This window comes from Rhipicephalus microplus, chromosome 2 (genome assembly GCF_043290135.1).
Source record: "Rhipicephalus microplus isolate Deutch F79 chromosome 2, USDA_Rmic, whole genome shotgun sequence".
NCBI lineage: Eukaryota > Metazoa > Arthropoda > Arachnida > Ixodida > Ixodidae > Rhipicephalus > Rhipicephalus microplus.
This window is the reverse complement of record NC_134701.1, coordinates 112,145,006-112,168,498: the sequence shown is the minus strand read 5'-3', so window position 1 is coordinate 112,168,498 and position 23,493 is coordinate 112,145,006.

Here is a 23,493-nt window from a genome sequence, read left to right as displayed (position 1 = left end):
TGGGCCTAGATCGTGAGCGTAAGCATTCAGCTACACTTTCAGAAATTAATTAAAATATGTTCTACGCGTTTGTTGTATACGACACTTCGTGTGAAGAGTCCTTGCACACAGAAGAAACCCACAACAGGCTTGGAATAGCCTTGAAATTTGGTGGCAACACCGCTTTAAATCTCTCGGGTTGGCTGGTCCATTGGGCTTCTGCCAGCTCTTTCCAGGTATTCTGTATACCTATTTTTAGGAGTCGGGTGGTCGATGCCATTGGAGGTAGCCCTATGGCATGCTTGGTAGCTTTACGGATGAGCACATTCTGCTTGTCGACTTCAGATGTCTGGAGGGTGAGGTACGGGGTTCCTCGGGTGATTTGGCTGGTTATACAAGCCTGCACAACTCTCAGGTATCGTTTTCCTTCAGGCCACTGCGTCAGTATGCGACTCTTCTTACGAGGTGCGTGAGCTGGAAGACTGTGGGTTGAAGTCGAGGAAGCGTGCCGGCCCCTGATCCGTCATGCTGCAGATGCAAGCTGAGCACGCGAAGCGAGGTGACCTTTGATATTTGTACCTCGTGAAGGATGATGTATGGGTCTTGCACTTCGCAGGTTGAAGGTCTTCCTTGCGTGTGGGCCTTGAGTACGAGTAATTCCAATTTTTCGTGTGCACAATGCAGGCCGCAGCTTTCGAGGTAGCTCTCTATGACATTGACCGCCTCCTGAAGGCAGCTTTAATGCTCTCCAGTGCTCTTGCCTCGCGTAAAAAGCGTAATATTTTCCGCGTAGATCGCATGACGTGGGCCCTGTATTTTTTGAGAAGCCGGGGGAGCTTAAGGAGTTCCACGTTGAAAAGAAGTGGTCACACAACAGAGCCTTGAGGTGTACCCCTGTTCGGCAGCTCAAAGTTTTCACTCCGTATGTTGTATAGTCCCATCGTGGCCGTAAGACCGGTGAGGAAGCTTCAAACATAGCCATAAATCTTGGAACAACAGCCAATATCTTCAAGATTTTGTAGAGTTGCTTTATGGCTTACATTGTCGAAGGGGCTTTTCACATAAATGGCAAGAACGGACGACTTGCTATTCTTGCTCAAGTGATCAACTAGATCTTCCTTGAGGAGTAAGAAGATGTCCTGCGTAGAAAGCAGCTGGCGGAAGCCGAACATGGCGTCTGAGAAGTACCCGTTGTCCTCAAGGTGCGACGTGAGCCGGTCATGGATCATATTGTCACGGGGTCGTGACGTGGCCAAAGACAGAAAACTTCGTGTTGGGATTTAACTGTTTATTTGGGCGAACCTGTGCCCGGTAAAGGGAAAGTCTAATTACACCAGCAGTCTTGCACAGATAGCAGTCTCGGACTGATAGCGGCGAACGCTGCGTCGGCCTTCGATCAACAACTGACAAGCGGCGAAGCGCGTCGGCATTTATACCCTTGCGTCGAATGTTCTAGCATTATCGCTGGCGGCGGCGTAGGTTCCAGAACAATCTGTACCGTTCGCACAGTGGGCGTGATCTTATCAAAATGATCTACTACAGTCCGGAACCTTCTCGAAACCTGCAGGCGCTGTTTGCGCCGAGAATCGTGTGGTGTTTCGGAACGATAACAAAAACTTGTGAAATGGAACGTGGCATTGCCCCCCTCTGAAAAAAGGCATCGTCCCGATGCTTTAACTAAAGATGAAGGTACAATAATAATGCAAGAAAGTACAATGAATAAATTACAATACAACAATAATACAAAAAAACACTGTTTCAGTTTGTTAACGTGCTTGAAACGGCTTGAGGCGCGCGACATGGACCACTTCAGGTCGCGATCAGCGTCGTTGAGAGTTCGTGATGCCGTCGGGGACAACCTCGTAATCAAGTGGGCCGAGACGTCGAACCACCTTGTACGGTCCGAAGTACCGTCGCAGAAGCTTTTCACTTAGTCCACGTCGGCGTATCGGCGTCCATACCCAAACACGTTCACCGGGCTGGCATTCCACGAAGCGTCGTCGAAGGTTGTAGCGGTGGCTGTCGGTCGTCTGTTGATTCTTGATACGAAGACGCGCAAGTTATCGGGCTTCTTCGGCGCGTTGAAGGTACTCGCTCACTTCGAGGTTTTCTTCGTCGGTGACGTTGGCTAACATGGCATCGAGCGTCGTTGCCGGGCTCCTTCCGTAGACCAATTTGTAGGGAGATATCTGCGTCGTCTCCTGCACCGCCGTGTTGTATGCGTAGGTCACATACGGAAGAATGGTGTCCCACGTCTTGTGTTCGACATCGACGTACATTGACAGCATGTCGGCGATCGTCTTGTTAAACCGCTCGGTGAGGCCGTTGGTCTGTGGGTTGTACGCTGTCGTCCAGCGGTGGTTTGTTTGGCTGTATGCCAAGATCGCTTGAGTTAAGTCGGCAGTGAATGCCGTTCCTCTGTCGGTGATAAGGACCTCCGGGGCGCCGTGACGTAGGACGATATTTTCGACGAAAAACTTAGCTACCTCGGATGCACTGCCTTTTGGCAGGGCTTTTGTCTCGGCGTAGCGGGTGAGGTAGTCGGTAGATACCACGATCCACTTGTTTCCGAAAGCCGACGTCGGGAACGGCCCCAGTAGGTCCATACCAATCTGCTAGAAAGGTCGGCAAGGTGGATCAATTGGCTGCAGAAGTCCCGCTGGCCTTGTCGGCGGCGTCTTGCGTCGCTGACAGTCCCGGCATGTTCTCACATAACGAGTGACGTCGGTGGTAAGACGTGGCCAGTAGTACCTTTCTTGTAACCTCGCGAGCGTGCGGGAAACACCGAGGTGCCCTGCCATCGGATCGTCGTGCAGGGCCTGCAGGAGTTCTGGTCGCAGAGCTGAAGGCACCACAAGGAGGTACTTAGCTCGAAGCGGTGAAAAGTTTTTCTTTTGTAGAAGACCGTTTCGTAGAAATAACGACGCAAGTGCGCGCTTGAATACCTTCGGGACTTCGGTGGTCCTGCCTTCGAGGTATTCTATTAGGGCTTTAAGTTCCGGGTCGGCCCGCTGTCGTTCAGCGAAGTCGTCGGTAGTTATCGTTCCCAAGAAGTAGTCGTCATCCGAGTCGTCGGGTAGCGGTTGGTCGACAGGCGCACGAGAGAGACAGTCAGCGTCGGAGTGTTTTTTGCCGGACTTGTAAATGACAGTAATGTCATATTCTTGAAGTCTCAGGCTCCATCGTGCGAGGCGACCTGAAGGGTCCTTCAAGGTGGCTAGCCAACACAAGGCGTGGTGGTCGCTCACAGCTTTGAAGGGCCTGCCGTAGAGGTAGGGGCGAAATTTCGACGTAGCCCTGATGATGGCGAGGCACTCCTTTTCTGTTGTGGAATAATTTGCTTCTGCTTTGGATAGCGATCGGCTGGCGTAACTTATAACCCTTTCAAGTCCGTCAGCCCTCTGCACAAGAATGGCGCCAAGACCTACGCTGCTTGCGTCAGTATGTATTTCTGTCTCGGCGAATTCGTCGAAATGGGCAAGTAACGGAGGCGTCTGGAGGCGATGTTTAAGCTCCTGGAAAGCGTGTTCCTGTGGCGTTTCCCACTTAAATTCCACGTCAGCCTTGGTAAGGTTAGTGAGGGGATCGGCGATGCGGGCGAAGTTTTTCACAAACCGCCTATAATAGGCGCACAGGCCCAGAAATCGGCGCACGGCCTTCTTGTCAGTGGGCGGCGGGAAGTTGGCGATGGCGGCTGTTTTCCGCGGATCGGGACGAACTCCAGACTTGCTGATAACGTGCCCCAGAAACAAAAGCTCCTCATACGCAAATCTGCACTTTTCTGGCTTCAGTGTGAGTCCGGACGTCTTGATGGCTTGAAGTACAGCTTCAAGGCGCCGAAGATGCTCGTCGAAACTCGAGAAAAACACGACGACGTCGTCCAAGTACACAAGGCAAGTCTGACACTTCAATCCTGCCAGTACTGTATCCATAACGCGTTGAAAAGTTGCAGGCGCTGAGCAAAGGCCGAAGGGCATCACCTTTAACTCGAAGAGGCCATCCGGTGTTATAAATGCCGTCTTCTCTCGGTCTCTTTCGTCGACTTCGATTTGCCAATAGCCAGTCTTGAGGTCCATTGATGAGAAGTACTTGGCGTTATGGAGCCGATCAAGGGCGTCGTCTATTCGTGGGAGAGGATACACGTCCTTTCTTGTGATTTTGTTCAGGCAGCGATAATCGACGCAGAAACGTAGGGGCCCATCCTTTTTCTTTACTAACACCACGGGGGATGCCCACAGACTCTTGGACGGCTGGATAATGTCATCACGCAGCATTTCAACAACTTGTCTCTTCATTGCTTCACGTTCTCGCGTCGAAACCCTGTACGGACTCTGACGGAGTGGTCTGGCATTTTCTTCGGTTATGATTCGATGTTTCGTGATTGGGGTCTGCCGAATTTTCGATGACGACGAAAAGCAATCTTCGTATTGCAGGAGCAGGGCCTTGAGCTGTTCTTGCTTATCGTTCGGAAGTCTGGGATTGACGTCGAAAGCTATGGGAGGGGCTTGGTTCCTCTGAGCAGGTTCCGCAGAATCGGCGAGGGCGAAAGCACTGGTGGCTTCGACAATTTCTTCGATGTATGCGACCGTTGTTCCTTTGTTCACATGTTTGTACTCATTGCTGAAATTCGTGAGCATAACCGTTGCTTTGCCTCCCCGCAGCTCTGCAATTCCTCTTGTGACGCAAATAGTTCGGGTGACCAACAGATGCTGACTGCCTTCAACGACGCCTTCCAAGTCAGGTGATTTAGGAACGCCGACTGAAATAATGACGCTTGAGCGAGGCGGAATGGTGACTTGTTCTTCCAGCACATTCAAGGCATGGTGTCCTGACGGCGTGCGCGGCGGTAGTGCTTCTTCTGTGGATAACGTTATCGACCTTGTTTTTAGATTGATGACAGCACTATGGAGGCATAAGAAGTCCATGAGAAGGATGACATCTCTCGAGCAACGCTGTAGGATTACGAAGTCTGTAGGATAAATACGGCCGTTAATGGTGACTCTCGCTGTGCAGATTCCTGCAAGCGTTACGAGATGACTTCCGGCTGTGCGGATTTCAGGGCCTTTCCAAGCTCTCCTAACTTTCTTTAACTTCGCGGCGAACGACCCACTGATGACAGAATAGTCGGCTCCAGTATCGACGAGAGCAGTCACACTGTGGCCGTCGATAAGAACGTCGAGGTCGCTAGTTCGCCGTCTCGCATTACAGTTAGAGCGTGGCGTCGGGTCACTGCTGCGTCGGCTTGTTCCGCTGCTTCCATGTTGCGTCGTCCGGCCACCTTCGGTAAGTGAGCTTTCGCCTTCAGGGCTTTTCCTGGTTGGGGTTGTGTTCAAAAAGCTCCGTCGCGTCGGCGTCGTCGTCGGAGGATCTTCGGTAGTTAGTCGCACAGCAACCGCACCTCCATCGGTTGCTGCCCTTAGTTTCCCGGATACGGGCTAGGAGACCGGCCCCGCGTTGGGCCAGAGTACTGCCGGGGGTGCGGTGACATGCGGCGGCTGGGTGACGGCGAACGGGAAGGACTTCGTGGTGTCCATTGAGTTCCTGCCAGGTAGTCGGCGATGTCACGTGGCCGATCTCCTGGCTGCGGACGCGGTGCATTGACGGCGAAGCCACGCAGTCCTATCTGTCGGTACCGGCAACGGCGGTATGTGTGCCCGGCCTCGCCGCAGTGGTAGCAGAGCGGGCGGTTGTCAGGTGCACGCCAAACGTCCGTTTTTCTCGGTGCACTGCGCTGGTTCGCTGGGGAACGGTAGAACGTCGGTTGGGGTGTTGGCGGCGGTGGCGTCTGGCGACGGAAGTGTGACGGGGCGGCGTTTTTTCGTGGACGGGGAGGAGCGTTGTGGCGCACTGCAGCGGCGTAGCTCATAGTTTTTGACTCGGGCGGCGGTGTTTCGGGAATTCGAAGTGATTGCCGGACTTCTTCTCGCACAATGTCGGCGATCGAATCCACTTGAGGCTGCGCCGAAGGCAACAGTTTGCGCAGTTCTTCCCGCACGATCGCTCGGATCGTTTCACGCAGGTCGTCGGAGTCACTGGCTTGAGCAGCAGCGCATTCTGGAGTCAGGTGACGATTATACTGTCTGGTGCGCATGTCCAGCGTTTTTTCGATGGTGTTCGCCTCGGATACAAATTCTTGGACGGTGTTCGGTGGATTATTAATTAGTCCCGCGAAGAGCTCCTGTTTGACCCCTCGCATGAGGAAATGAACTTTCTTTTCCTCAGGCATGTCTGGGTCAGCGTGACGGAATAGGCGGGTCATCTCCTCTGTGAAAATTCCAACCTTTTCATTTGGTAGCTGAACGCGGGTCTCGAGTAGAGCAGCGGCCCTCTCTTTGCGAGCGACGCTTGCGAACGTTTGCAGAAATGCGCCGCAGAAGACATCCCACGTTCGGAGCGTGGACACCCGATTCTCTAGCCAGGTCCTTGCGGTGTCTTCCAGGTAGAAGTACACACGACGGAGCTTTTCTTCGTTGTCCCAGTGGTTGTTGGCGGCCACACGGTCGTATGTTTCTAGCCAGGTTTCCGGGTCTTCAAACGATGAGCCATGGAACGTTGGTGGTTCCCTGGGTTGATGAATGACGATCGCGGTCTGGGACGCTCCGGTTGTCATTGTCGCTGCAGTCGAGGTCATGGTCTTGGTCTTCCGCGCCTTGTCTTGTAGCAGGCCGTACTCCGGTGGGAGACCTTGCTGTCGGCGGCTCGTTCGCTGCTCTTGGTCGGCGTCGGTGTCTTCTCCGCAAAGGGGGCTGGATTCACGGCTTGACGGGGGCGTCCGGTACATGAACGAAGCAGCACCTCCACCAGATGTCACGGGGTCGTGACGTGGCCAAAGACAGAAAACTTCGTGTTGGGATTTAACTGTTTATTTGGGCGAACCTGTGCCCGGTAAAGGGAAAGTCTAATTACAGCAGCAGTCTTGCACAGATAGCAGTCTCGGACTGATGGCGGCGAACGCAGCGTCGGCCTTCGATCAACAACTGACAAGCGGCGAAGCGCGTCGGCATTTATACCCTTGCGTCGAATGTTCTAGCATTATCGCTGGCGGTGGCGTAGGTTCCAGAACAATCTGTACCGTTCGCACAGTGGGCGTGATCTTATCGAAATGATCTACTACAGTCCGGAACCTTCTCGAAACCTGCAGGCGCGGTTTGCGCCGAGAATCGTGTGGTGTTTCTTAACGATAACAAAAACTTGTGAAATGGAACGTGGCAATATGCTCAAACAGCTTGCCAATACACGAAGTCAGAGAAATGGGTCTAATGTTGTCAACAGCTAACGAACTGTTGGGCTTAGGTATTATGATAATTTACAAATGCTCCCACACGGCTAGAAGCTCTCTTTTGTCCCAGCAACCATCGTAGTACTGTAGGTGAGCAGTCCTAGCCTGATTAGGTAGCTGTCGGTTGTGCTTGTTGACTATCCTGTCTTTGCCTGAACTCGTGTTTCTTTTAAGCTTCTAAAGAACTTCCTGAAGCTCTGCTAGTGAGAAGGGCCTGTCAAGGTCGGAGTTAGGCGTGCCTTCGTATTTTTTATGGTGGTGGTGGGTTTGAAACTGAATCGATCAGACCACGTAGCTTGTTGCACATTTTGTCGAGCAGGTCTTCCTCCGAGCCGTAGTAATTGTGTGTTAGCTGACGTACTTGTGGTCGCTGCTGCGTCTTGGTGGGGTGGTCACTGAGGAGAGTCCGCAGAAGGTGCCATGCCTTATTAGTGCTGAGCGTACCCTGGAGCTTATCGCAGAAGTCGCGCCAGTTGTGTCCCGCAAGGTGTTCAGCATACTGTTGCGCCTCTTCTGTCAAGAAAGAAATTCTTTTCCTGAGTTTCTTGTTCAATTTTTGCTTCTTCCATCTCTTCAGTAAGGCTCGTCTGGCCTCCCAGAGGTGGAGTAAGTGGGAATTTACAGCCGGATTGTCTTCGTTAAGCTGCATTACTTTGGTGCACCATTTTGCGGTATCCAGAATCATAATGACCCAGGCGTCTATGTCTGCTATTGCGTTGTCACCATCGACTTAGTTTCTGAAAGTGTTCCAATCTGACAGTCTTACTGTGCCTATTTTTGTAGGTCGTTGGTTATATTCGATTTCAAAATGAATTTTGTGGTGATCACTGGCAAGCGTCTCGGGGAGACAGGTCCATCCCACCTTCTTGACATCTCGTGTAAAGGTGAGGACGGGCGTGGTAACTCTCGAGACGCTGTTTTCCACTTTCGTGGGCTGGTGTGGATCATTCAACAATGTGAGGCCGTGCTGCTGAGCGGAGTCGTAAACTCTCGCACTTTTCTTTGTGGTGATGGCATAGCCCCAAGCTGTGTTGGGTGCATTGAAGTCCCCTACGACCACTAACCGATGACCTTTTGTGCATTTTCCGAGTTCGCAGACAAAGCGATCGTAGTCCCTGGGCTGATTTCGCGGTGGGCTGTACACGTTAGTGACGTAAAGCCTTTGTTGCGATTTTCGTTCCGGTATGACTTCCACGAAGAATTGTTCAAATGTAGTGTCTTCTATCTTGTGTACTTGGGCCGCAACAGTTTTCATAAGTAGAATGGCGGTTTTTGGGGTGAGGGAAACAGTGTTGCATCCTTCAAGCCACACTTTTTCAGTATTGTTCTCTTGTAGAGCGATGAGGTCGGGTCGATCTACTTTTTTAAATTCTTGTGAATTCGCCAGCCGGGGTCTGTTTGATCGACAGTTCCACTGCCAAATGCGAAAAGTTGCTTGCGGAGTTAAAATCCTCTTTTTAGAGCCTACCATCTTCGTGAATATCTGGTACGTTTACCTGCTCGCCATCGGGAAAGAAGAAGTGAGAAACGTTTTCTCTTTTTAGGCGTGGTTGGTTTTTTTCTGCCATGGTAGTCTTCAAGTTCCGCGCGACTAATGTAGTTTTTCTTGACATGAGCCACGAAGTCGGTTAGCTGCGACTTGAGATTGTTTATTGAGGCTGTATGAGTGTCCATCCTACGGCTGAGCGTCGTGAACGTGTCACCAATTTGGGCAGAGATGGGCTCCAACTTCGCCAGGACAAGTGCTTCGAGGGTCGACTCCACTGTTGATGTGCGTTGTGGCTCTACTGTCGCGGTGAGCTGCGAGTCGACAAGGGCGGCTACTTTTGTTTCTATAATAGAGAGTACTTGGGCCTCCACGACAGCTTCAATATCTGATGTGGTGAGTTTCGTGGCTAGTTGTTTAGCTTGGTGCTGTTCTTCGAATAGTCGAGTAAGCCTCTCTATGCTTGCATTCTGCTTCTCTATGATACTTTATTGTCTTTGGCATAGTTTTACGAGCTTATAGGCAACTGCACCTTGTTTGTGGAGCTGGTCACGCTGGCTTTACTGAGCTTTTTGTTGATTCGAAACCATTTTTCCAAATATTTGAACGCAGTGGATTCAGTAGATGAGCAATCTGGAGTATTCTTGTGGTTGTGTGAAGTCAAATCTACGTGAGCCGCATCAGCATAGCTGAGACGTTGGGTGGAGAGTGAGCGGGACCTTGCGTGAGACCTGGAGCGCGATCGCAGAATAGACGTAGGCTTGCTTCGGCCGCGCTTGTCGTGCAATGTGCTGCTGGGGCTAGGAGATGGTTTGTCAAGCTCGGGGAAGTCTTCAGTGCGGGAACTACAACCATTCTTTCATGCTTTCGCCTTCTTGAGTGTTTGTTGTCTAACTTGGTAAGGTGGTAGGTTTGAGCGTACCTTCTCCTTGCAATTCCTTGCCGGCGGTTTCACGGTGCTGTTCACATATTTTGCAGTTGGGAATACATTCGTGATCTGTGGGGACTGCGTCTTGTCCGCACTTGTAACAGAAGTCTTCTCTCGGTATGGGACAGATGTTTTGTCGGTGCCCACTCGCACCGCATTTGTGACAGCACTGCACAGACTTTCTATAGGGTTTGCAGCGGTAGTATCCGCTTTGGTAGGTGATGTAGTACGGGACGTGTAAGCCATCAAAAGTGATAACGGTGGTGGAAGACTGAACAAGCATGCGAGCGCCAAGGACCATGTATCGTGAGTCGACCCTCAGGCCTGCTACAATTTCAGCCCTGCTGGTTCCTGGGAGAAGCCCGTAGATGACACCTTTGCATACTTTGTCGGAATGTCTCACGTGGGGGTTCACACTCAAGAAAGTGCCGCCTAACTGGATAGTAGCTATGCTTCTTAGGTTGGTTGCGTGTTCTGTGTCGGCGGTACTGGCAATGATAATGTTTTTAACGCTCTGCACTTGAACTCGAACGTTGTCGTAGAAATCTTGTTGTGTGAGACCGCTTGATCGTCCGATAGCGAGCGTAATCGATGTTAGACTCTATTTCGATAAGTTGAGTCTCGTTTGTGGCCTGCAGACGATTTTAAAGTCGTCTGTAGGAAAAAAGGGCATCGTCAAGTTGCGTTGCTTCGAAGCTTTTTGCGTGGGAACGGGCTCTTTCTGGGGCTTCTCGTTGGATGCTTGAATCTGGTTCGGCGCTCAATTTTTTCGCATCTGACGTGCAGCCATTTTATATGGTCCTTTCCTGTTGTTTTGCCACTGTTGACATTATACGTCCATGTCGATTTCTCCGTGGGCGTGTCGGCGTTCACTACGGTTCGCAGTGATGTTGGTTCTTCTTGTGGTTCTGTAGTAGCCATTAGCACGCTTTGATAGCCTACGTGGCTGGTAGCAAGGAGCGACTCCCTCTATTGAGGTTTTCTTGTCGAGAAAGGAACGCGAAGTTTCTTTCCAGGCCCGCACGTTTGACAAATGTACATGGAACGCGAGCCACAAGTGCGAGACGCGCTCGCGCGTCGGTCATGGCGTAACGGTTAGCGGGGAGGACCTTGGCGTCGAGTTTGGTGTAGGTAATCACTCACCACCTATAGGGAGGTGTCAGTCCTTTTGTTGCAACTTGGTGAATTGGCCAGCGCAAAAACCCAGAAGTAGCACAGCGTTGAACCACAAAAACGAGCATGTAAAGCAGGAGCCCATGTGAAGTGCAGCAGCACTCCGTGGCCCCCTAGCGGAAACTCCAGGGAAAAATCGGCAATTATGAGTTTTAATGATAACAAAGGCAGTTAGCATAAGATAGAGGAAGTCACGCCAAAAATAGTTGATAAATACACATATCTTGGGCGTATGGATAAATACCAGGGCAGAGTATCTAGGGAGCACGAAAGATACGTAATGACCAAGGACACTCTGGAATTACAATAGTTATGACGTTGTGAGAGGGATTTGCAAAGGTGTCATGGTCCCGGGTTTGACGTTCGGCAATGCGGTCTTGTGCATGTAATCAGAAGTTCAAGCAAGATTGCAATTTAAACAACGTGGTATAGGTAGACTTGCTTTGAGAGCACACAGAGGATGTACAGGGTGACAAATCCGGAGGTACAGGGTGACATGGGATGGACATCGTTTGAGTTCAAGTAAGCTAGCAGCAAGATAGAATTTGAGGAGCGATTGAGGAAAATGGAAGAGGAGCGTGAGGCTAGGAAAGTTTTCAGCTACTTGTACATAAAGAGTGTGTATACTATATTGAGAAAGCAAACTCGCAAACTGTTAAGCAAGTATTTAGACAACAACAGAATACCAAGCCAAAAGGAAACATCGGTTAAGAAGAAGGTGAAGAAAACAGAGAGGGACATGTGGAAGATGGCAATGCTTACGAAATCATCACTGAAGACCTACGCAACTTTAGCAAGAAATTGCAAGGAAAGAGATCTACGATAATTCTTGAAGTAGTTCTCTGCTCTTTGAGGTTAAATCGGGAGTATTGCGGACCAAGGGGTACCGAGCAAAACACGAAGACACAGACACGGTGTGTAGTGTTTGTAGAGAGGAGGAGGAAACGGCTGAACATTCGATATTGTTCTGTAAAGGGTTTCACTCTATAATCGAAGATAATGGCATCAAAATTTTCAAATCGTTGGTGTTAAGGGGCAGTGAACCGATAGAAATACCCAGGAGGAGGCTAATTGGTGGCTTTAACTGAGGCGTGAGCGAAATTCAATTCTTCAGCATACAGTGATAGTACATAACTTTATGGCTAGGTGGCGTGAGCTACCGCCCAATCTAAAGGGTACAGCTGGATACATCCATCCATCCATCCAAGTAAAATAGCGCTGGTGCGAAGGATGGGTGTGACCTCACATGAATGCTGTGTAGGCGTGGCTTCGAGTGCTGAAAATGAGTCACGAACATGTGCTATCTCGTGAAAATATGCCAAACTTGGGCCTTTTGTAAAGGGGCCGGAGCTTTGTGGGGAAAATAGTCAACACCAAGATCTTGCGGGCTTCAATGACATGGAATAATTCTCTACCTACCTAAATTACGTGAGGAAAAAGCAGCGAAGTTAGTCGGCCCACGACTCCTTCACCGTCCAAAAGTACGTCATATGCTACTGAAACAAAGGTACACTATCGAGGCGGCACAACTGTATTGTGGTCATAGAAAATAAAAGGCTTGTGCTGTGGTGACGAATAATCAGGCAGACCAGTACTTTTGCAAAATGAAACCACGTACTCTAGGATGATAATTGCACCGCCATGGTCTCTAAAAAAATCAATTCCTATAAATTTATTTTTGAATCACTTTGAAACAATGATGAAAGTTCATCTTTCAGTAAAGAGCAGCTAACAACATCTGCAGTTCTTATTTGTTGTCTTGTTCACGGTGTTTTGACTTTCCTAAGACGAGCGGCCAGATCTCGTCCTATACAGAAAAAATCAGCAAGTGTATCGACTAAGGCCGTCACTTGCTCTCCATCATTAAATGCATTGGGGTCGGTGCTTCTCTTTTCGTTGCTGTTAATATTCGTCGGCGTCAGTTCGTACTATAGCGGCAAGACGGGGGACTTCTATTCGTCGTGTTATTGGACTGCGATGTTACCCCTAAAGGTCACCGCTTTTAGTTTCCCTGGTGTGGGCTATGGGACCTCGAGCCACGAAATTGAGCAAAAATACGTAAAAATACGCCGAAATTGAGCAAAAATACGGAAAGTGTGCAGGAGGTGAGGAGAGTGACCGATGGCCGCAGTTGAGCTGGTGATTGGGAAGTGACTTATTATAACCAGTACCTACACCAGTGTCGCGGTTCATTATAAACAGAGCACTGAAGCGTTTATTCGAAGAACAAATGGCTTGTTTTATCCAGCAGCCAAAACAAAAATATAAACAAAATCACATCGCCTTCTTCGGCCAGTGTCCCCTGCACAAGGTTGTCGTAGCGCACATCGTCCTTGTTGTCTGCCAAATTTAGGCGTGCCAATATGTATGCATTTTGGTGATTGGGCCTAAACCCATCTAACTCTTCCATGTGACTATACTGAAGATGGCCAATGCGAACCTTTTTCTCATGCAAGCGGCATCAAAGTGAAAGCGCAGAGCGAATACCTGAAAACCTGAATACCTGTCCACGCATGTACCTGAAAACTTGCTGAGTAACTTCAAGCGATGCATTTGTTCGATTTGTTACGGGGGTTTATTCAGGTACACAGCGACCGGGAAGATAGCAGCAGCAGCAGGCAACTCGTAGCCAGAGAACGAAGAGCCGAGCAAGCCAGGCGATGGCAATGCGCTTCTGCATGTGTCCATCTTCTTCCTCACAATAACCCGGTATCGGGTTATTGTGAGGAAGAAGAGATCGGTATCGAGAAGTGGTATCGATAGGTGGCCATCCTGGCGACATAGAGAGAGTTCTGAGGGTCATAATACGGCTTTAGACGGTGAAGGTGGACTGTTTCTCGCCCCCGATTACAAAGGTCGGAAGGTGGCGTAATGGGTTCAACCACATAAAAAACAGGAGAGGTCTGCGCAACCACACGGTAGGGTCCGTGATACCTCGGAATAAGCTTAGCAGAAAGGCCGGGAGCAGCAACTGGCGGCACCCGAAGCCACACAAGAGAGTCGACGGTTAAAGGGTCAGAAGGGATGTCGGAGTCATGACGCTGTTTTTTGCGACACTGTTGGTCGTAGGTGAAAGAACGGGCCAGTTGTAGGCATTTTTTGGCGTGGTGAGCCACCGCAGACATTGGCTGGTAGTCGTCTACGTCTGGATGATATGGCAGAATTGTATCAATAGTGCTAGTGGGTTCACGGCCGTATAGCAAGAAGAATGGTGAAAATCCGGTGGTGGCTAGGGAGATGGTGTTGTAGGCGAATGTGACAAACAGAAGAACAAGATCCCAATTGCAGTGGTCTTACGCAACCTACATCGACAACATGTCACCCAGAGATCGGTTAAATCGTTTCGTTAATTCGTTTGTCTGTGGGTGATATGTGGTAGTGGTGCGGTGAATAATTCTGCATTCGGGTAGGGGTGCTCGCACTACGTCTGAGAGAAATACACGGCCGCGATCACTGAGCAGTTCACGAGGGGTGCCGTGACGGGGAACAAAGCTGCGTGAAATAAACGAGAAAACGTCCTTGGCTGTCGCGGCAGGTAATGCAGCGGTTTCGGCGTATCTCGTCAACTGATCCACGGCGACGACAATTCAGTGGTTTCCAGTGCCAGTGCATGGGACAGGCCCGTACAAGTCAATGCCGACGCGATCAAATGAGTGGACTGGGCTGGGAAGCGGCTGGAGGGGTGCTGTGGAGAGATGCGAGACTGGTTTGCGTCGTTGACAGGCGAGGCATGAGCGGACGTATTTGCAGAAGAAGCTGTACATTCTGTGTCAATAATAGCGTAGGCGGAGGCGCGTGTACGTCTTGAACACGCCACCGTGGCCACACTGAGGGTTATTGTGAAAATCGGAGCAGAGATCTATTTATTTATTTATTAGAATACCCTCAGGGCCCGTAGGGCATTACAGAGGGGGTGGGTACAACATATATAACACACAAGAAAAAAAGACAAAATAAAGAGACAAGTATCAGATGCGCAAAACAGGAAGGCAACATAAGTCAACTAAAAATGTATAAGAATTCAAGCACATACAAGACAAAGATAATGGAAACTGCGTATAGTTACAAGCATTGCTGAGAAATTGCAGTCTTGAATAACAAAGGGTCTGTTATTGATACAACGGAAGAGGGAAGGTGGTTCCAATCGGCGGCTGTTTTCGGTAAGAAGGCTGCTGAAAAGAATTTGGTGCGGCAAAGCGGAATGGCAACCTTATGCTGATGATCAATGCGCGATGAGTGGTATGACGGTTGTGAAATGGGGTCTCGCTTCATTGATGGATTGTGCAAAAATATCTTATGAAAAAAATGCAGTCGCGCCAGTTTCCTCCGGACAGTTAAATTGGGTAGGTCAAGGTTAGATTTCATTTCTGATATGCTAGCAGTACGGGAATAATTAGAACAAATGAACCGAACTGAGCGGTTCTGAACAGATTCTAACGCGTTAAATAAATTTTGCTGCACGGGATCCCATATAGCGGACGCGTACTCAAGCTTTGGGCGAATTAGTGATCGGTATAATAGAATTTTGAGGGACAGCGGAGCGCGAGAAAAGTTGCGGCGTAAGTATCCTAGCGTTCGGTTAGCGTTATTACGGATGTAGGTAACATGCGTGTGCCAAGATAGATTGTTGGTAATGTAAACGCCGAGGTACTTATATGAAGAGACATGCTGGAGGGGAACGGTGTTAATTCTGTAGGTACAGGGGGGAGAATTATATCGCCGGGTTATTGACATGAATTTAGATTTGTTAGAGTTGAGAGTCATAAGCCATTTATTGCACCAGGTTGAGACAGTGTCAAGGTCTGGCTGTAGAAATTGGTTATCATATTCATTGTTTATTTCGCGGTAAACTACACAATCATCTGCAAATAACCTTATAGCGGAGTTAATGCTGTCTGGGAGATCATTAATATATATAAGAAAAAGTAAAGGGCCTAATACGGAACCTTGGGGTACGCCGGATGTTACTTTAGAAAGAGGTGAGTTATAGCCATTAGTTGTTACAAACTGAGTGCGGTTAGTCAGAAAGCATTCAATCCATTTAAAGATGTTCGGGTCAATGTTCAAGGCACTAATTTTCAGGAGGAGTAATTGGTGAGGTACTTTATCGAAAGCTTTTTGAAAGTCAAGAAAAATGCAATGCACAAGTGAGCCGCGATCTAAAGCCGATCTATGTCATTAGTAAAATAAAGAAGTTGGGTTTCACATGAGTAACTTTTTCGGAATCCGTGCTGGTAGGGAGTAAAAAAAGAATTTGATTCAAGGAATGAGACAAGGTTGGAGTAAATTATATGTTCTAACATTTTACAAGGAACGCTGGTTAGGGAAATTGGTCTGTAATTGAGAGGAGACTGTGTGTTACCAGATTTGTGCAGAGGGACCACCTTCCCCACCTTCCAGTCAAGATCATGACGAAGATGGCGGTGCATGACCAATAACCATGTGCGGCCATCGTTCTGGTAGTTACGGTGGTTTAAAAGACCATCGCGGATAGCGTAATGCTGCAGTTGGCGGCGTAGCGCTCGTGGAGCTGGGGTTGTCAAGGGGCTTGAAAAAAAGTTCAGAATTGTGGCGATCCAAGGGTCATTTCGTTCCTCTGAGGCCATGTCGAAGATGTCGAGTGGCGAAATATCGTGATTGTGACTAGATGCGCTGGCGTCTGAAATGAGTGGGAAGCGTAACAGGGCGTCAGCATCAGAGTGTTGTTGGCCAGAACGAGATACGCCGTGTCGTAATTCCTGGAGTCGGAGGGCCCACCGAGCAAATCGACTTGACGGGTTCTTCTGGTTTTAAGACCAACACAGAGCGTGGTGATCTGTTACGAGGTCGAAAGGACGACCACAAAGATAGGGGCGAAATTTCTGTAAAGCCCATATGATGGCCTGGCACTCTTTTTCAGTTACGGTGTAATTGGTCTCAGGATATGTGAGTGCTTGACTGGCATATGCAACCACGTATTCGGCGTTGGCATCGTCACGTTGTGCGAGCACAGCATTAAGGCTGATACCACTAGCATCAGTGTGAATTTTTGTGCGTGCACTCGGAGCAAAGTGACGCAAAATCGGTGGAGACGTAAGCAGGCGTCGAAGTGTCGTAAACGCATCGTCACCAGCTTCTGACCAGGTAGATAGTTCGTTGTCGCCTTGGAGGAGTGCATTGAGAGACGGGATGACAGCAGCAAAACTACAAACGAAGCGCCGAAAATAGGAGCATAGGCCAATGAAGGTCCGCAGTGCTTTCAGATTAGTAGGCTTCGGGAACTCGGATACGGCTAGAAGTTTAGCAGGATCGGGAAGAATGCCTTTTTTGGAGACGACGTGGCCTAATATAGTTAGTTTTAGTGGCAAATAGGCACTTTTTAAGCTAAGCTGGAGACCGGCACTTCAGACACAGGTCAAAACTTGATGCAACCGTTGTAGATGGGTCGAGAAATCTGGCGCAAACGCGACATTATCATCCAAATAGCAGAGGCAAGTGTGCCACTTCAAGCCGCGTAAGATGCCGTCCATCATGCGTTCAAAAGTGGCGGGTGCGTTACAGAGACCGAATGGCATTACAGAGAACTCCTATAATCCACCTGGTGTTACAAACTCGGTTTTCGAGCGGTCAGTCTCAGCCATGTGCACTTTCCAATAGCCAGAGCAGAGATCCAAATGAGAAAAGAACTCCGCTCCTTGCAAGCAGCCGAGTGCGTCATCAATTCGTGGCAACGGGTACACATCCTTTCGAGTAATCTTGTTAAGCCGGCGATAATCGACGCAAAATCGTACTGTGCCATCGTTCTCCCGAACAAGGACGACGGGTGATGTCCAAGGACTGTTGGAAGGTTGAATGACACCGCGTTTAAGGATGTCATTCAGCTGGTCATCGATTAGGCACCTCTCTCTCGCCGATACTCCTCGGTAAAAACCCTCTCGAATGGGCGCATGGCTTCCAGTGTCGATAGTATGCGAAACAGTCGTTGTGCGGCCGAGTGTGCTTGGTGGCAGTCAAAAGATGAAGAGAAATCGTCGAGCAAGCCAAGAAATTGGTCTCGTTGTGTCGTCGTAAGGTCGGTAGTTATAGCTGGTGCGAAAGATCGCGGTAGTGGCCGAGGAGTTGATGTCTCGAGGGTGGCCATATCAGTGGGGTCATCCATGGTGCCCAATATGGAAGATGACGCCAGCGGCTCGGCTTTGCCGAGGGTTTGCCGGCGTCGAAAAGTGATTGGCTCTGGCGATGGATTGGTGACGTACGTGACAGAGGCGCCTGAATGGAACTCGAGAACGGCAAATGGCGAATCCAGTGATTGGCGGCGAAATAGAAGTGAAGATGGTGCGAAAAGCACTGAGCCGCCGTCTTCAGAGTCACAAGAGATGGAGACAAGAACAGTAGACAGGGCAGGCACAATGGTGTCATCACAGACTGTAATTTTGCGACATGTGTCCTTGTCATTGATGACATCTGTTGAAAATGGTAATAAGTTGAGCTCAGCGCGGGCGCAATTGATGATGGCACGATGTGTAGAGAGGAAATCCCACCCTAGTATGACGTCACGAGAACAAGATGGCAGCACAATGAATTCGATCACATAAAGAACAATCTGGATGACGACACGGGCTGTGCAAGCACCGGATGGCTAGACGCGCTACGCGTTGGCTTTACGAAAGAATAGTCCAGAAACAGGCGTCGTGACTTTTCCGATATGGCGGCAAATGCTGGAATCAATCGCTGAAAGAGCAGCGCCGGTGTCGACAAGGGCTAGCATCCATTTTCCTTCTATAGCAACATCAATAACGTTTCGGGGAGAAATTTCAGGCCTTATGCATTTCGCCAGAACCAAAGTTCTCGCCTCCTGAACTGCGCTACTTAGTTTTCCTGGCGCACAGGGCTCGGCCGTTGGTGCATGGGGGGAAAGGGAGCGGCGGGAGGAGGGTGGGATCCGGGAGGTAGGATCAGATTCGTAGTCGTCTGAATAACTGCGGCGGGGTTGACGTGGCGCATACGTGACCCATGGTGGACGCACACTGTTGGAGATAGGTGGTGCACGAAATCGACGGTAACGGGCCACATGTCCAACAAGGCCACAATGAAAACAAATAGGACGGTTGTCTTGCGTGCGCCAAGGGTCGTCGGCTCGTGCGTACTGTACGACTGAGCGGGCGGGCGATGATACTGGCGGGCGAATGGGTGGACTACGAGGGCTGTAACCTTGTATCACAGGCCTGGAAGCGACTGCGTCGTACGTCAGGGGAGCAGCAGTCGGAGCCTGATGGAGCGAAGGCGAGTGCTCTTCGGCGACTTAGGCCCTGATGGTGTTTTGAAGAGGGGGCGCCAACGGGGAATTCGACTGGTCGTGAACAAGCGGCATCATCGAAAGCTGGCGAGCGACCTCTTACCGAACGAATTCTTCAATTTGTTGAAGCCGAGATGAGTTGTCAGGCGCAACAGCCAATCCGGACGTTGAAGTCGCCTGTGGATGAGAGCGGTGCGTGGCTGTGCGTTGTTTGCCCAGCTCATCAAAACTTTGGCAAAGACTCACAAGTTCAGAAACTGTGGACGGGTTCTTTGCCAGCGGCATCTGAATGGCGTCATCTTCAATCTCTTTCAAGATATGCCTGATCTTATCGGCATCGGCCATTGCGACATCAATGCGGTTGCACAGGTCGACAACGTCTTCAATGTAGCTTCTGAATGTAGCTTCTTCATTCTGCTGCACGCGGCCACGCAACCGTTGCTCCGCTCGAAGCTTGCGAACGGCGGGGCGCCCGAGTACTTCGTCACGTGCGTTTTAAAAGCAGCCCACGTCGGAAAGTCGCGTTGGTGGTTTCGATGCCACACACGGGTGACGCCACCCCAAGAAAATGAAACGTAACTGAGCTTTGCAGCGTCATCCCAGGAGTTGATCACACTTACTCGTTCGTATTCGGCAAGCGAATCTTCGACATCCTCCTCTTCTGTACCGCTGAAGCTTGGTGGGTCGCGTTGACGAGATGGGCCTGGGCAGACCAATGTGGACACCAGGACAGCAGGTTGTTGCTGCGGTTGATTTCGTACTTCATCCGGCATTGCAGAGGCTGGCTTGAGTTTCCGGCTGCGAAGTTCCAGGTTGGCGCGACCCAGCAGCTCCACCACTTGTTACGGGGGTTTATTCAGGTACACAGCGACCGGGAAGATAGCAGCTACAACAGGCAAAGCGTAGCTAGCGAGCGAACAGCCGAGCAAGCCAGGCGATGGCAATGCGCTTCCGTATGTGTCCATGTTCTTCCTCTCAGATTTATTGTCTAGGCTTATATTTCCCCAATACTAAAGTTGATGGGCGACACATTTATTCAAGTTGAATAACATTTATCAAATATCTGTTCATTATCAGCATTCTCTCACACTTTCACACATGGTTCTATATTTGCGCAGTTTTATTGCCATGTGATCGTGGTGACAGCCTCTGTCTTCGACACTTGGCACAAATTGAGTGCAAACGTACGAACAATGCGAGTCTCTTTGTGGTTTTAGCTTGAACAAATAGAAATGTAGCGTGACTGATGATGATCTAGCTTGAATAATGAATAAAAAAGATGTGTTACCGACACGATTGCGCTCGAATCACGTCCACACACGGCAGCAGTGATCTTGCCATGCGCTGCCTTGTGACGGCCACTTATGCATTGTGTCATGCGTAGAGATGCGAAATTCGTAAAAAAAATACTGAAATTTTTTTAAATAACTGTTATTTTGTTTTTTTCGGCACAGTTGAAATAAAAATTGCCAAAATTTCCGTGGGGTAAAACGTATAGAAGTAAAGCTTAGGCAACACCCAGCTTTAAGCTCGAAACAAAAACGGCGCACATAATACCAAAACATCAAATGACATCTGATCATTCGCCTTCAACATCACATGAATTAAGCTTCAGCTTCAACTTAGCTTAAATCTATAGCGTAGCTTGGTGTTCTGGTGTGGTCATGGTGGGCGTTTCAAGTGATTCAGTACCAGTTATTGTTCAGTTTTGACTTTCCTTGTACACTTTTGCGACCTGTTGCGGAACTCCGCTTATAAAACCGCGTTAAACAGATTATGCAATGGTTCGGCCGATTTCTGACGGGTGAATGTGCTTCACTCTCGGAGAGACCATTGACGCTAAACGTGAACTCGCTGTCTCTAAGCTCTGAAACAGTAGGTATGGTTTTCTATTGCAACATCTTTACTTGATGAAGAACGCTATAGATGAAGTCAGTGATAATGACTCGAAATAAGAGTTGGCATTTCATTTTTGCACCATCTTTATCAATGTTTTCATTGTCCAAGCGACGGAAAAAGAAATTCCTGGGTTTTTTATTCGAACTGCCAAAACAATTCTATAAAGCCCCACCCATTCACAGAGCGTTAAATCAGTTCGCTGTGATTCTTCTGGCCAGCCTTCGATTTGGTATAAGTCGTACTTGAATGTGAAAATAAAAAGAGTATTTCATTTCTGTTATTTATATACTGAAAGGTGTTGCTTTTCACTCGTGGCAATACATTTTTTTACCATATGACAACAAACCCTTCTCATATGCTAAAGAACATTCGTTTCTGTTTTTGTTTTTTTTTGAAATTTTTTAAAAAATTAAAAAATTACTTTTTCAATTGATCGAAATTTCTAAATATTTTTCATCTCTAGCCATGCGCGCACCGCAAAGCAGAATTACACATTAACGCAATCTTTTATCAAACCTCGGTTAAGAAGATTTAGTAAGGGCTAATACGGCCAAATCTCACTATTTATGACTCGTATGACTACAAAATAGGTGCCCAGATTTTATAAAGACACACAACTCAATTCTACGCCGCTTTTCGTGAACTTTTCAGTGATTCAAATTGAGCCGATTCATTGTTTTAAAAAGTTGCATTACATATACGAGCACAAGATGTATAATGTGTTGAATCAGAGTCCTTCTTATAAGTACTCCCTCTGTCACATCCAGCTCCACACGCCGCAACATTTTCATACAAGCGTATGTATCTTTTAAATAAAACAAAAGGCCAAGTAAATTAGAAATGTTCCTTGACAGTAATTGAAAACAAACAAAATCCCCAATAATAATACTGGGAATGTTGAACACTGCTGGTGGAAAATGTTGAACACTGCTGGTGTATTTTCTTTCTCCGATAATAATTTAGGGCTTGTTGTATGTGATATCGCAATCTTTTGATCATTATGTGTATAAGGTTTGAATTTATACAAAGAGCATTGTGCATGCAGAATGCGGTGAATTTTAAGATTTGCTTTAAAGGTTATAAAATATATAAATATGATGTATACGCATATTGTTGAAGGCCAAGCTCAAGTGGCTTGAGGATAAGTAAAAAAAAGGTAACGAAGTTATATTGCGTTTTTAAAATGACTTGCCAATTAAGAACTGCCTTATTGGGAGTAGAGATGAACGCCATTATTTTTGGAACGCACATGTTTGTACTCATGGCCTATTATAAATGGTAGGATGATATGTGCGAGAATCGTCGCCTTTTGTCGGGATAGCTCAGCTGTTGTGATAAGTTTGCATGTATGAATCAAATAATTGAGTCTATTGTAGAGCTAACATAGGGGGCAGCCAATTACTACTAGTTTTAATCAATAGTTTGTAAAATATTAACGGTTCCGTTGAACAAAAGAATATACGATGATCCCAGAGTGTACCTTCATATAGCCGTTGCAATGACGGTACAGCACTGTTTGTGAAATATATAGTATATGGTTTTAAATGGAGTAAAGTTGATTTTTTGGTTACAAGGCCACCCTGTAAAAACTTTCACCTTTAACAACCAAATTGGCACCTCTTTCATTATCACAAAGAAGCGATAACGTGAGAGTGAAAGACTGAACTAAAAAAAATGGAAACACACACCGTTGTTTGTTTTGCACAAACTTATTCCCTGGCCCCAAAATGAGGGGATACAAAATAGTTGTAAGATACATCTTTTTCTATCAAAGATAAATCTATTGCTGTAACTTTCGCACTGAACACGTAGTTCCAGTAGTACCCGTCCAGCTTCAACCGAAGGTATTCCTAAAACTCATTGTGTGTCGCAGCTTGTACCTCCTGCTTTCGGATATGTGACAAGATGAGCAACCTAACAAGGCAGCAAACTGATTTTTTTGCTTTTACTTCAGCGTCTCCATGGGTGATCATATTGACTTAAATAAATCCAGCGTAGTTCTCTGAAAATCCAGTTACCACGTTGATAAACGCTTGAATGAGCGCAATTAGGAGTTGTCCGCCAGCCAGAGTATTGGGTTCCCGAAAGTGGCGTTCTAGCAAAACCTGACGAGATTGTGGCCAATGTTTGGGCTCCTAGTACACACCAGCCTATGTATTTACATGAGTTTTTAAGAGATATTTTCCTTGCGTTGCTTCATACGTTCACATTACTGCCACCGTCATAAATCTTTCAAAAATGTTCAAGGAACCAGTGTGCCTTTAGTCTTCATAATACGGAAAGGGAGGTAACCGCCACACATCTGTGCGACCTTATGAGCACATTTTGGATGATAGTGGTCATTAAAATGAAAAATTGTGACACAGCCCTCTGTAATTGGCTGTTAAATTTGAACAACGAGTCATTAAGTAAGTCAAATTCATAACGCATTCATAATACTAGCTCTTCTACCTCAGGAATATAACGGGTATCAG